A 14364-nucleotide genomic window follows, 5' to 3' on the forward strand; every position below is an offset into this window, starting at 1 on the left:
TTCATTTGATTCTTCACAACAATCTCTACCACAATGGAGCTAATTCCAATAGCTTGCACCATGCCATTATCTCCTAACCATACTTTTGTTGTTAGAATAGTCTCATAAGTGTCAAATGAATATTTGTATAGAGTCATGTGCTTGGTAGCACCCGAATCAATGATCCATTTGGACATGGCAGCCATAGACGTGCCTTCACTTGCCATGAATGCATAATCATCTCCACCAACTTCATCACATGCATTGGTAGCATTTTTTCTATCTCCTTTCTTGGCCCGTGTAGCAATTTCGTGCAAAATGACCCGGTTTTCCACAAATGAAGCAAGTTCTTGCATTTCTTTTCACATTGTCACGTTGGTTGGAATAGGTACCTTTGCCTTGTCTTGAGAAGAGAGCTGAATCTTCACTTTGATGCTCCTTCTCTTTCCTTTTAGTTACTTCATGTGCAAGTCTTGATGTCACATAATCCATTGTAAGCTCCTTCAACCTCAAAGACTCCAATGCCACAATGAGGTAGTTGTAGGACTCGGGAAGACTCATGAGTAGAGTCATGACAATGTCACCATTCTCTAAAGGCTTGTCAACAATTGCTAGTTGATTTGCAAGGGCCTTTACCTTATTAACATGTGCCATGAGGTCTTCACCTTCTTCCATCTTACAAGTGAAGAATTTCCTTCTTATGAAGAGGATGTTGGACAAGTTCTTGCTCTCATATATGTTGCAAAGTGTCTTCCATGCTTCCGCTGGTCCTTTGCAATGGATAATGTGAGAAAAGTTGGCTTCATCCAAATTGGTGGCAATCATACCAAAAGCCTTCTTTTCACGTCTTTTGAAGTCCTTGTGGTCCTTAGGGCTTGCATCTATGCTTGGAAGATCTTCACTCTCATCTACAATATCCCAAAGGTCCAAAGATGCCAACAAAAGCTCCATTTTGACCTTCCAATGGTAGAAATTGTTGCCTCTAAACTTGTCAATCACTCACAAACCTTCACCCTTACTAGAAGCCGTATCTAAGGAGGAGTGTATCAAGAAATATTGAGAAAAGGAGTCTCTAAAAGCTTAAAATCACCAAACGAAGTTTGTACTAGCAGAATCTCAGAATGCCCTGTTATGAACAAAAGAGTGGTATCTCACTGAAAATACTTTCAACTCAACTTGTGAAGCTTTCTACAAATAATTGCACCGTCATGGAACTCACAATCACTCGTCTTAATCACTTTCTCATCAAAAATACTCAAGAATAATGAAGAAACTTCACCAACTCAAAAGACACTATCAAGGTCTTTCTACAAAGTCTTAACTTCACAAAGCAAGGAGATAAGAACCCACAAAGCAATGTTAGAGATGTACAAGCTTAATACCAATAGCCTCCTTATACCAACAAACTTAATATCAACAAATACCATAAGATCTAATCCACACAAAAGCAACAAAGAGAAAATGACTTCAACTTACTTGAATAGCACAACAAAGAGTGTGTGGGCCCATAATCTATTGAGAAAAGAATACTTTAAGCATAGCACAAGTAAGTAGAAATCAGCAAGGTTGCACATAAGAGAAGTGTGGAATGAGATGGTTCTCTCTTCCAACTCTCGTTACTTACAGGTGGTGGTTACTGCCCTAAAAGGACTTCTTCCACCAATTGACTTTTACACATATGCTCCTTGGATCCTTTGGCTCATACCACGAAGGTATCCAAGGATCCTAGGATCCTATGGCATCTTACATACCACGAGGGTATCCTATGCCATATACTAATTACTCTTACCTAGTTCTTTGGATATTCTCTAGGACACACTTTATCCTCTTGACTTTGACTCTTTGTTCTTGACCACATCCTATGTCCATAGGATGCTTTTTCTATATGCCAAGAGTCAAGCCTTTGACCATTAGCAACTTATTTAAGGTAATATCCTTTACGAGGTAACTTATTCTACTTTAACTATTATCTATTCATCTTTATCTTTTACCTCAAGAAAATTAGCCAAAAAACCAATGTTGTTATTGATTTGATAATTGGAAGTCATTTAAAGCATTGAATTTGTATTTATTCAATTTTTTTTTTCTAAAGTTTTTTTTCTAAAGTTTTTTTTTTTTTTTTTTTTTTTTTTGATATTTTATAATTTGGATCTTTGTACAATCTTACTCACTCCAATTTTGTGATTTGTAACCATAAATTGTAGGCAGTTTCTAATTTCTTTGATTTACTTATAAATTTTGTTTATATGTTATTGAAATGAAGATGTAATTTGAATTTTTGACTTTTGTCTCTAATATCTTCCTGTATTTACAAGTATTATTGCCAAATATTTTTGATGTTTCTTTATTTTTTATTGTATGTGGTTTATGTTTACAGATATATTATAGAGATAGGACCAAATTGATAGTTACATAGATCTTTTTGTTTGTATCAAATAGAAGGTGTTTCAGTCACATATATACATACATATTCTAATAAATACCTATATGATTAGATAGGAGTAGATAAAAGTAAATAAAAGTATATTAATTTCATAATATATTCTAGAAAAGCTTCCTAGAAGCTTCATAGATGTTTCTTTGATTTTATATATATTTGTAGTTGATTGATAAGTCAAAAACTTGGTCAACAAGTTAACCACGAATTGGTAGCTTGTGGAATAAGCTTATTATATAGTACACATATAAAAAACTTGCTTTGTAAGTTAAGATACATTTCTTGCAAAGTCAACACATTTTCGAGATTCTATAGGATATTGCCAAGTAGCTTCTAGTTAAGAATATATATGGAGGCAAGAGTAAAGTCTTCTTGTCACGGCCATAATCATGTAAGCTAATAATTACATATAGAAATAGGTAGAAGTAAGTAAAAGTAGATAAAAATAAGTTAATTGTATAATATTTAATATAGAAGCTTCCTAGAAACTTCCTAGACGCTGCTTTGACTTCATAGGTGTCTTTAATTGACTTTTTGGATTAGAAACGTGGTCAACAAGTTGGCCATGTGCCACACATGTTGTTAGCTTGAAGATCAAGCTAACTATGTGGCCCACACCTAGAAAAACTTGCCTTGTAAGTCAAGGCATGTGTCCTACAAAGTCAACACATATTGGAGGTCCTATAGAACGTCGCCACGTAGCCTCTAGTTAGATAGTATATATAGAGACAAGAATGAAGGCTTCTTCACTCTTGTCAACTCCTTTCTTGCTTCTAGTCCAGGTTCAAGAGTCTTTAGTTTCTTGTCTTGTGGCAATAGCCATTCCAGTTTCCTTTTAATATACCTACTTGTTTATATTTTGACTTATTATATCGAGATAGCCTTTTGGTGTATATCTTTCCTCATCGAGTCTTTGTCCTTGACAGATTGACAAGAGTGCACTTACAATATCAGAGCTTTGTTTTTTCTTGAGTAAGAGTGGATTACCCCTTTCTCTTGACAAGACATAAGCGTATTAGAAGTTTGCGGATTACCCACTTCTAAACTGATATTGTTCTTAGTATCTTCTTTGTTATCAAGTCTTTCTTTTCTTTTGTCTTGAGCAATATTAAACAAATTTTTCTTCTTAGTGTCATTATGGCAAAGCTTGTTGAAATGAAGAGTGCAATGGCACAAATGCAAGAGCAAATGAGGGAGTTAATGCTTGCGATGCATCAACTCAATTCACCAACACAGGAAAGAGCAAGAATAGCAGAAAGTGGAGATATAGAGATGATCGGAGCTGCTTCAACATCTACAACAAATCACGTTCCTTCTCCAATTGTACAACATCCTATAAGCACTAGAGAACCAAGAATTGCCTTACCTGAGAAATTTGATGGTACGAGATCAAAGTTTCGAGGGTTCATCAATCAAGTACAATTGGCAATTGAACTTCAACCGCAAAGCTATCCAACTCCAGGATTACAAGTCAGGTTTATTGGCACTCTACTTTCTGGTTCTGCATTATCGTGGTTTTCGTCTTTTCTTGAACAACAAAATCCAATATTGGACAATTTGGAAGCTTTTTTGGCGGAGTTTCGATCTATGTATGGTGAACACGATGCAACTCGTGTTGCAACAAATAAGATCCGAATTCTGCGACAAGAAAATCGCTCAGTAACAGTATATGCTTCACAATTTCGACAACTTGCAATTGACATCAAGTGGGATGATGCTGCACTCATCAGTCAATTTTTTTATGGATTGCAATACGAAGTAAAGAAATTGATGCTCAACTTACCTGATCCTCAAACTTTGAGTCAAGCAATCGATTTTGCGGTAAAATGTGATAATCGACTTTTTGAATTTCGATCTGAGAATCATTCACGGGAACCTCAACGTTATTACTCAATGGCAACATCAACATCTTTGCCAAACGTACATTCGGAAGTAGAAGACATGCAAATTGACGCGGTACGTTTTAAACCTCTAACTGAGCAAAAAAAGATTCGTCGTCGTCAAGAAGGATTATGTTTATATTGCGGAGAACCTAAGCACACTGCTCAACATTGTCCAAAGAAACGACGCAACTATAAAATGAGGGGTACGACGGTCAAAGAAGACAACATGTCGAAAAACGGATCCGTCCAGCTACAATAGGGACCGTGCAGCTGGAACCTTGTACAATTCCTAATGAAGGTCCTATCCTCTCCTCAGAACCCTCTCCTTGTTTTATAATAGACTTATATTTAGGACCTAAGAATTACAAAGCCTCTGCTTTATTAGATTCGGGAGCCTCAGCATGTTTTTTAGATGAACAATTTGTTAAAAGTCGTAAAATACCCTATGTACAGAAACCTAAACCAGTACATGTAGGAGTCATAGATGGTCGTCCCTTGTCTTCTGGAGATGTCACTCATGAAACTCATCCTATAAAAGTAACAATAGATGGTCATGATAGCTACATAGCTTTTAACATAATTAAATCCCCGTCCAATCCAGTTATTTTAGGTTTATCCTGGCTAGAAAAATATAACCCTTGAATAGATTAGAATTCGCATAAACTTGACTTTTCCAAAAGCGTTATTAATAGTTCTACGAACCAAGTAAAAAATTATAAGTCTAGTACAGTAAAACCCGTACTGATAGGTGCAAAAGCATTTATACACGCAGCAAAAGAAGGATCAACTTTTGCTATTTATGCTGCACCTATTTTTGAAAACGTAAAGACTTCAAGTGGCATTCCAAATCAATATCAGGAGTATCAAGACGTTTTTGAGAAAAAGAATGCAGATATTCTTCCTGAGCATCGTCCATATGATTGTTCAATCGACCTCAAGGAAGGAACTCAGCCACCATTTGGACCAATTTACAGTTTATCGTAAGATGAGATGGCTGAACTCAAGACATATATTGACGAGAATTTAGCAAAGAATTTCATACGCCATTCAAAATCTCCAGCAGGAGCTCCAATTCTATTCGTAAAGAAAAAAGATGGATCTTTACGAATGTGTGTTGATTATCGAGGACTCAACAAGATCACAATCAAGAACAGGTATCCATTACCTTTGATATCAGGACTCCTTGACCAGTTGAATCAAGCTAAGATCTATACAAAAATAGATCTAAGAGGAGCATATAATCTAGTACGGATCAAAGAAGGAGATGAATGGAAGACTGCGTTTCGAACCAGGTATGGACATTTCGAATATAATGTCATGCCCTTTGGACTCACGAATGCACCAGCTGCTTTTCAACATCTCATGAATGATGTATTTCGTGAATTCTTAGACAATTTTGTCGTCTGCTATCTAGACGATATCCTGATCTATTCCAAGAACGTCGAAGAACATGAAATACATGTTCGTCAAGTATTACAAAAACTTAGAGATGCAGGATTGTACGCCAAGATGGAAAAGTGTGTATTTCACACTACTCAAGTTGACTTTTTAGGATACATCATTTCAAATGATGGTCTCATGATGGATTCTAAGAAAGTCCAAACAATCGTGGATTGGAAGATTCCAAGGACAGTAAGAGATGTTCAATGTTTCTTGGGATTTGCCAATTACTATCGGATCTTCATCAAAGATTTCTCACGAGTTGCAGCTCCACTTACACGCTTGACTAGTAAAGATAAATTTCAATGGAATCAAGAAGTGGAAGCAGCATTTGAAGCCTTGAAGACATAGTTTGTTTCTGCACGAGTCTTATATCGTGTTGACTTTTCCAAGGCATTTTTTATGGAAACAGATGCATCAGATTTTGCCTTGGGTGCAGTTTTATCACAAATGGGAACAGATGACAAACTCCATCCGATAGCTTTTCATTCAAGAAAATTCTCAACAGTCGAGATCAATTATGAGATCCATGATAAAGAACTTCTTGCGATCGTGGATTCCTTTCAAGAATGGCATCATTATCTAGAAGGCGCTTCTAGTCTAGTCACTGTGTATACAGATCACAAGAACCTCGAGTATTTCATGTCAGCACGCGTGTTGAATCGTCGTCAAGCTCGTTGGAGTATGTCTTTGTCAAGATTCGAGTTCATTATCACTTATCGGCCAGGAAAACAACAAGGTTTATCCGATGCCCTATCTAGACGTTCTTATTTTGCACCAAAAGAAGGAGATGCAGCTTTTGAGCAACAAAGAACGGTCCTCTTGAAACCGGAGCAATTTCATCTCCGAGCAATGAAATCAACATTGACTGTTGATTCAACTTTTCTCAAGCAAATCCAGTCCAGTATGTCCTCAGACCCTCTTGTTTATGATATCGAGAATAATTCTTCCAAGTCTTATGATCCTTCTAAGTTTGAGTTCAAGAATAATCTATTATATTTTGAAGGACGCCTATATGTTCCAGAAGGAGAAGCACGTTTACGTGTTCTTCAAGCACGTCATGACTTTCCAGCAGCAGGGCACTTTGGATATAATAAGACTTTGGAACTCATATCAAGAGATTTTTGGTGGCCACAAATGTGGAAGTCAGTCAAAGACTTTGTACAATCATGTGATATTTGTTCAAGATCAAAAATTCCTCGTCATCGACCTTACGGACTTCTTCAGCCATTACCTATACCAGAACAACCATGGTCTTCTGTTTCTATGGATTTCATCACAGATCTTCCAAGCTCAAGATCTTATGATTCTATATTTGTGATAGTAGATCGTTTCACCAAGATGACACATTTTGTGCCATGTACAAAATCTATCACAGGTGAAGAAACAGCTAAGCTTTTCATTGATAATATCTATCGCTATCATGGATTACCTAAAGATATCATATCGGATAGGGGAACTCAATTTGTGTCAAGATTTTGGAGGACCCTTTTCAAGATTTTAAAAGTGGACATAAAACTATCTTCGGCTTTCCATCCTCAAACTGATGGACAAACAGAGCGCGTAAACCAAGTCTTGGAGCAATATTTAAGGTGTACTATCAATTACCAACAAGATGATTGGACAACCCTTCTGCCATTGGCAGAGTTTGCTTATAATAATACGGTACATTCTTCCACGCAACAAACACCTTTCTTTGCCAATTATGGCTATCATCCACGACTTGATACTTTTGATTTTTCAAAAGTTGATAATCCTGCAGCAGAAGATATGGCAAATCGGTTGTCAGAGTTACATGCAATAATGAAGACACAATTGAAGGAAGCTCAAGAACGACAAAAGATAAACGCAGATCTATATCGTAAGGAGCAACCACAGATCAACGTCGGTGATAAGGTATGGCTACTTCGTCGCAATATCAAGACTACTCGACCTTGTGACAAGTTGGACTATCGTAGGCTTGGCCCCTTTTCTGTTTCTGAACAGATCAACCCAGTTGCATATCGGTTACATCTACCAGAGTCAATGAAGATCCATCCTGTATTCCACGTATCTCTTCTTGAACCATATAATACAGTGGATATACAAGGAAGAAGACAAATGCCACCGCCTCCTATAGAAGTAGATAATAATGAAGAATTTGAGGTGGAAGAGATATTAGACTCAAGGCGGCGCCGAAATAAGCTGGAATATCTTGTTCATTGGCGCGGATATGATATTAGTGAACGCACATGGGAGCCATCTAGGAATCTAGCAAATGCATCAACTAAAGTCAAAGTTTTTCATCAACGACATCCATCAAAACCAAGATGAAAATCTCTCTTATAAAAGAAACAAGATTCAGGCAAGATAACATTCAATTTCATATCCTTGTTTGTAACTTCTTTGCATTTGTGACGCTAATTAGATGGAGAGCCAACAACCAGCAGATTCAACTCAAGAACCTTCGTTTGCTGACCTGCCGGACGAGACATTACGATTGTCACAACCTTCAAGACGACGCAATCGAGATGAAGATCTTCAAGAACGACATGTTCTTCATCGAACAGATGGTGAGATACAACGCGTTTGGTATCACGATTTGGGAAGGGACTCCCGATGTTTGGTGATTTTGCTAGAGGTAGGAACAACTCCTGATGGTGTTCCGAATATTCTATTCGAAGGAAGTTATGAAGGCCTCAATAATGATCAAATAACTGGGTGGTCTTCCCGCCCTGGTATGGGACACTACCGATGGTTGAGAGGCCCTATCAATCATCTTCGAAGAGAACAGAGATCAGAGTATGTGACGAATACAATTCGTCGCATCATAGATTTCCTCAACATATGATGACCGCTCCTCGTGGAACTCGTCTCTAGAAGGGGGGGTAATGTCACGGCCATAATCATGTAAGCTAATAATTACATATAGAAATAGGTAGAAGTAAGTAAAAGTAGATAAAAGTAAGTTAATTGTATAATATTTAATATAGAAGCTTCCTAGAAACTTCCTAGACGCTGCTTTGACTTCATAGGTGTCTTTAATTGACTTTTTGGATTAGAAACGTGGTCAATAAGTTGGCCATGTGCCACACATGTTGTTAGCTTGAAGATCAAGCTAACTATGTGGCCCACACCTAGAAAAACTTGCCTTGTAAGTCAAGGCATGTGTCCTACAAAGTCAACACATATTGGAGGTCCTATAGAACGTCGCCACGTAGCCTCTAGTTAGATAGTATATATAGAGACAAGAATGAAGGCTTCTTCACTCTTGTCAACTCCTTTCTTGCTTCTAGTCCAGGTTCAAGAGTCTTTAGTTTCTTGTCTTGTGGCAATAGCCATTCCAGTTTCCCTTTAATATACCTACTTGTTTATATTTTGACTTATTATATCGAGATAGCCTTTTGGTGTATATCTTTCCTCATCGAGTCTTTGTCCTTGACACTTCTTCACTCTTGTCAATGCCTCTCTAATCCTTAGTCTTGTTTCAAGACTTTGTAATTTTTTTGTTTTTGGCAATACCCTTTCTAATTTAATACTATATCATCTTTAAGTGGCTTTTTAATTCTTTGCAATGATACAAGAGTGTATTGAAGATTCATTTCTTTAAAATTCATGTCCTTGTTAATTTGATAAGAGTACTAACTTACTATTTCTGTCTTGTTTTAGAAGTGAGTGGATTATTCCACTTCTATTGTTGTCTTTTGAAGGTTGTGGACTATCTATTTTTATACAAATAATCTTATTTTCTAACACTGTTTTTTTCCTAAAAGAGATTGGATTATCCTTCTTTTTGTAGAAATTTTTATTTGATATTAGAGGTTACAAATTATCTTCTTCTAATTTAAATTTTTAGTTTATTTGAATTTTCTATAAAAGAAAAGATTATGGATGCTACTGTCAATAGAAGAATACATTTATAACTATTATAGATCTTGATGAGTTTGTCAACACTCTAAGAATAGAAATCTCACATATTTCTAATATGAATTATGGAAGTACTATCTCTATGCCTATAGAAAAAGTTTAGACTCTACAACAAAAAGTTGTACAATTGAAAGAAGCAAGTAGATCGACCTCACAATGAAATCTAAGTTTTTTTTTTTTTTTTTTTTTTTTTTTTTAAATAAGTATGAAGGGACAAGGATTAGTATGCCTGAGAAGTTTGATGGAACAATATCAAAATTTTGAGGATTTTTGCAACAAGTTAAGTTCTATCTAAGGTTGTATTTCTTCGAATACTTTGATGGATTTATTCAAATCAGATTTATAGGCACACTTCTATCAGAAAGTACTTTCTCTTGATTTGCACTTTTAATGGAAAAGGATTCATGATTCTTTTATGATTTGAATTCATTTCCAAAAGTATTTACGACTACATTTAGAAAATGTGATCAAGAAAGAATAGTAGAGATCAAACTCTTATCTTTACGGCAAGGATCATGGTTAGCTATCATATATGTTGCTAAATTTTAAAACCTTGCTTGCAATGTCGATTAGAATGACAAAGTCCTTATCAATCAATTTTGATATGGATTGAAGGATAATATCAAAGATTTATTATTGATAATACCAAAAATAAAATCTTTAAAAAAATTGATTACTCAAGTCATTGCATGCGACAATGGATTATTTAAAAGACGTTAAGAATAAAGACTTGGCTAGAGAAGAATAAGTCAAATAATGATGACAACTCCCAAGCTTTCAAAAACTTATTTATCAAGGCTAAAATCAATGCAAATTGATACAGTACATTTTAAATTCCTTATAGAGCAAGAAAAGATTTGAAAATATCAAGAAGGCTTATGCTTATATTGTAGAAAAGCTAAACAAACTACTCAATATTTTCCAAAGAAACAACACAACCAAAAAATAAGAAGCATGGTTACTAAAGAAGAAAATGTATTAGAAAACAAGTTTCTTTAGCTACAATAGGGACCGTGCTGCTAGAATCTTACATAACTCCTAGTAAAGGTCCTATTCTCTTTTCAAACTCTTCACTTTGTTTTAGAATAGAAGTTTATTTAGGACCAAAAAATCACAAAGTCTTAATTTTGTTAGATTCTAGAGCCTCAACCTATTTTATAGATGAAGATTTTGTCAAAAAATAAGAAATATCGTTAGTCAAGCAAACTAAATTTGTATATATAAAAATAATATGATTTTATTATCTATTATTTAGATAATATTTTAATCTAATTTAAGAATATAAAAGAGCATGAAGTTCATATTCATCATATGTTACAAAAACTTAGAGATGTAAGATTATATGTCAAGTTAGAAAAGTGTGTATTCTACACTATTATTTTCAATGAAAGACTAATGATGGATCCAAAGAAGGTTTAGACTATCATAAACTAGAAGATTCTTAGAATATTAAAAAATATACAATACTTTTTGAACTTTGCCAATTACTATTGGATCTTCATCAAGTATTTTTTTCAAGTTATAAGTCTACTTATATATTTGACTTGTAAAGACAAATTTAAATGGAACAAAGAAATAGAAGTATTTTTTGATGCTTTAAAAAATGAATTTATATTTGCACCAATCTTATATTGTGTCAAATTTTTCAAGGCATTTTTCATGGAAATAGATGCATCAAACTTTGTCTTGAGTATAATATTATCACAAATAGGATTAAATGACTAACTCCATCTAGTAGCTTTCTATTCCAAAAAATTTTTAGTAGCCAAGATTAATTATGACATCGATGACAAAGAGCTCCTTGCAATAAAAGATTCATTTCAAGAATGATGTTATTATTTGGAAGAGGCCTTAAGTCTAATTACCATATATATAAATTATAAGAACCTTGAATATTTTATGTTGGCATGTGTTTTGAATCATTGCTAAGCTTATTAGAACATGTCTTTATTGAGATTTGATTTCATGATCACTTATTGACCTAAAAAATAATAAAGTTTATCAAATACTCTTTCTAAACATTCTTATCTTACACCAAAAGAAAGAGATGCATCTTTTGATCAACAAAGAATGATTTTTTTAAACTCAGAGCATTTCTACCTTCAAGCAATAAAATCAATATTGATTGTTGATTCAACTTTTGTCAAGAAAGTTCAATTAAATATGTCTTCTAATCCTCTTCTCTATGATATCAAGTATAATTCTTCTAAGTTTCATGATACTTCTAAGTTCAAGTTCAAGAACAACCTACTCTATTTTGAAAGATGATTATACATTCCATAAGGTCGGGCATGATTACATGTTCTTCAAACTTGTCATGACTTTCTAGAATTCGGACATTTTGGATACAATAAGACTTTGGAACTAATATCAAGAGATTTTTGGTGGCCTCAAATGTGAAAGGCACTCAAAGCCTTTGCACAATCATGTGATATTTGTTTAACATCCAAAATTCCTTGCTATTGATCTTATGGACTTCTTAAGCCATTACTTATTTGAGAACAACTGTGGTCTTTTGTTTCTATGGATTTTATGATAGATCTTCCAATTTTAGGTTTGTATAATTCTATATTCATGCTAGTAGATTGTTTTACCAAGTTGGCACATTTTCTACCATGTACAAAATCTATCAGAAATAAAAAATAGCTAAGTTTTTTCTTAACAACATCTATTGCTATCAAAGATTGCCTAAAATATTATATTAGATAAAGAAATACAATTTATATCAAGATTTTGAAGGACTCTTTTCAAGATTTTAAAGATGGATATAAAACTCTCTTTGGCTTTTCATCTTTAAACTGGTCTGTAAATAGAAGGGATGAATCAAGTTTTGGAGTAGTACTTAAGGTATACCATCAACTATCATCAAGATGATTGGACAACTCTTTTATCATTGGCAGAGTTTGTGTATAATAATTATATATATTTTTTCATTTAACAAATATATTTTTTTTGCCAATTATGGTATCATCTATAATTTGATACTTTTGACTTTTCAAAAGTTGATAATATTCTTGCAAGAGATTTGAAAAATCATTTACTAGAGCTATATGCAACAATAAAGGCATATTTCAAGGGAGCTCAAGAATGACAAAAGATTGATGTAGATGCCTATCACAAGGAACAACCATAATTTAATATGAATGATAAAATATGGTTACTTCATTGTAATATTAAGATTATTCATCCTTATAACAAGTTGGACTATTGTAGGCTTAGACCTTTTCTTATTAGTAATCAAGTCAATTCTATTGCTTATTGATTATATCTATTAAAGTCTATAAAGATCCACCTCATATTTCATGTATCTCTTCTTGAATTATATAAGATAGTGAATATCTCAAGAAGAAGACAAATGCCACCTACTATAGAAGTGGATAATAATCAAAAATTCAAGGTGAAAGAAGTCTTAGATTTAAGGTAGTGCTGAAATAGGTTAAAATATCTTGTTCATTGGCATAGATATGAAATTAGTAAATGTATATGGAAGCCAACAAAGAATCTTGTAAATGCAAGAAAGAGAATTGAAACTTTTCATTAATGACATCTATCAAAATCAAGATGAAGAATAGGAAATCTTTGCTATAAAAGAAACAAGATCCAAAGAAGATAATTCTCTACTTTCTATCCTTCTTTATAGCTTCTTTATATTTGTAATATTAAAGAAATGGAGAACCAATAATCAATAGATTCAACTAAAGAGCTTTTACTTGTTGACTAATTAGATAAGATATTGTGATTCTCTCAACTTTCAAGATGATGTAATTAAGATGAAGATCTTCAAAAATGATATGTCAAAAATGACAAGTTGGAAGTATTATCTTATCAAATTAGAATCTAAGATTTCAAATCTAGATAAATATAAACTAGTGAATATTTTTTTATTTTTAATGAATTATATATATTTGAACTATTGCTATAATATTTGAAGCATGATGCACTTCAAATATATGGATAATAGATTAATGGGCACTTATTTCAATTGAAAGAGATGAAATACTATTAAAATGATAAAATAGAGCTTATCTCTACTTTCAAAAAGATTGTTGTTTGTAGTTTAATTTCTATGGTGAAGTATAGAAGTTTATTAAAAGAAGGAGATGAAACATTCTTTGAAGATTTTAAAAGAAAGGTTATAGCATTAGAAGTGCTCTTAGATAGCAGTACTCCATCCATCTTATTACAAATGACTTAAGCTATAAAGACTGGTTTGTCTTCAATAAAAGGGCTACCATCTTTAAAGCCACTTCAAATATTCATTAGATATTTAGAGATCAAGTATAAAATATTTATATGTGATCAAATGCAATACATTTAATATTTTTGATGTAAAAAAGAAGAAAAATCTTATATTATATATATCCATTTGGCACAATTTATAATCAATTTAAAAAATATATTTGTTGAAAGTCAACTTATCAAGATCTTTTTATCAAAGATTGACAAGCTATTTTTAGAATTTATTAAATAAATTTTTTATTCTTAACTATGATAGCAAGATAATACTAGCACAAGCATTTGGTAAAGTTGAGAAGTGTGATATAGCTCTTTGTTAATATGATACCATTTATATGATTGTTTGAATTACATATATTTTTAGGCCCTAAAAGGTTGTTATAGCCACAAGCAAATTAATAAAAAAAATTAGCCTCATATGACTATGCTTTATTAAAAATATGGTGAATTTGGCTAAACCAAGAATAATTCTATTTTTTTTTA

This window comes from Physcomitrium patens, chromosome 4 (genome assembly GCF_059467195.1).
Source record: "Physcomitrium patens ecotype Gransden chromosome 4, ASM5946719v1, whole genome shotgun sequence".
NCBI lineage: Eukaryota > Viridiplantae > Streptophyta > Bryopsida > Funariales > Funariaceae > Physcomitrium > Physcomitrium patens.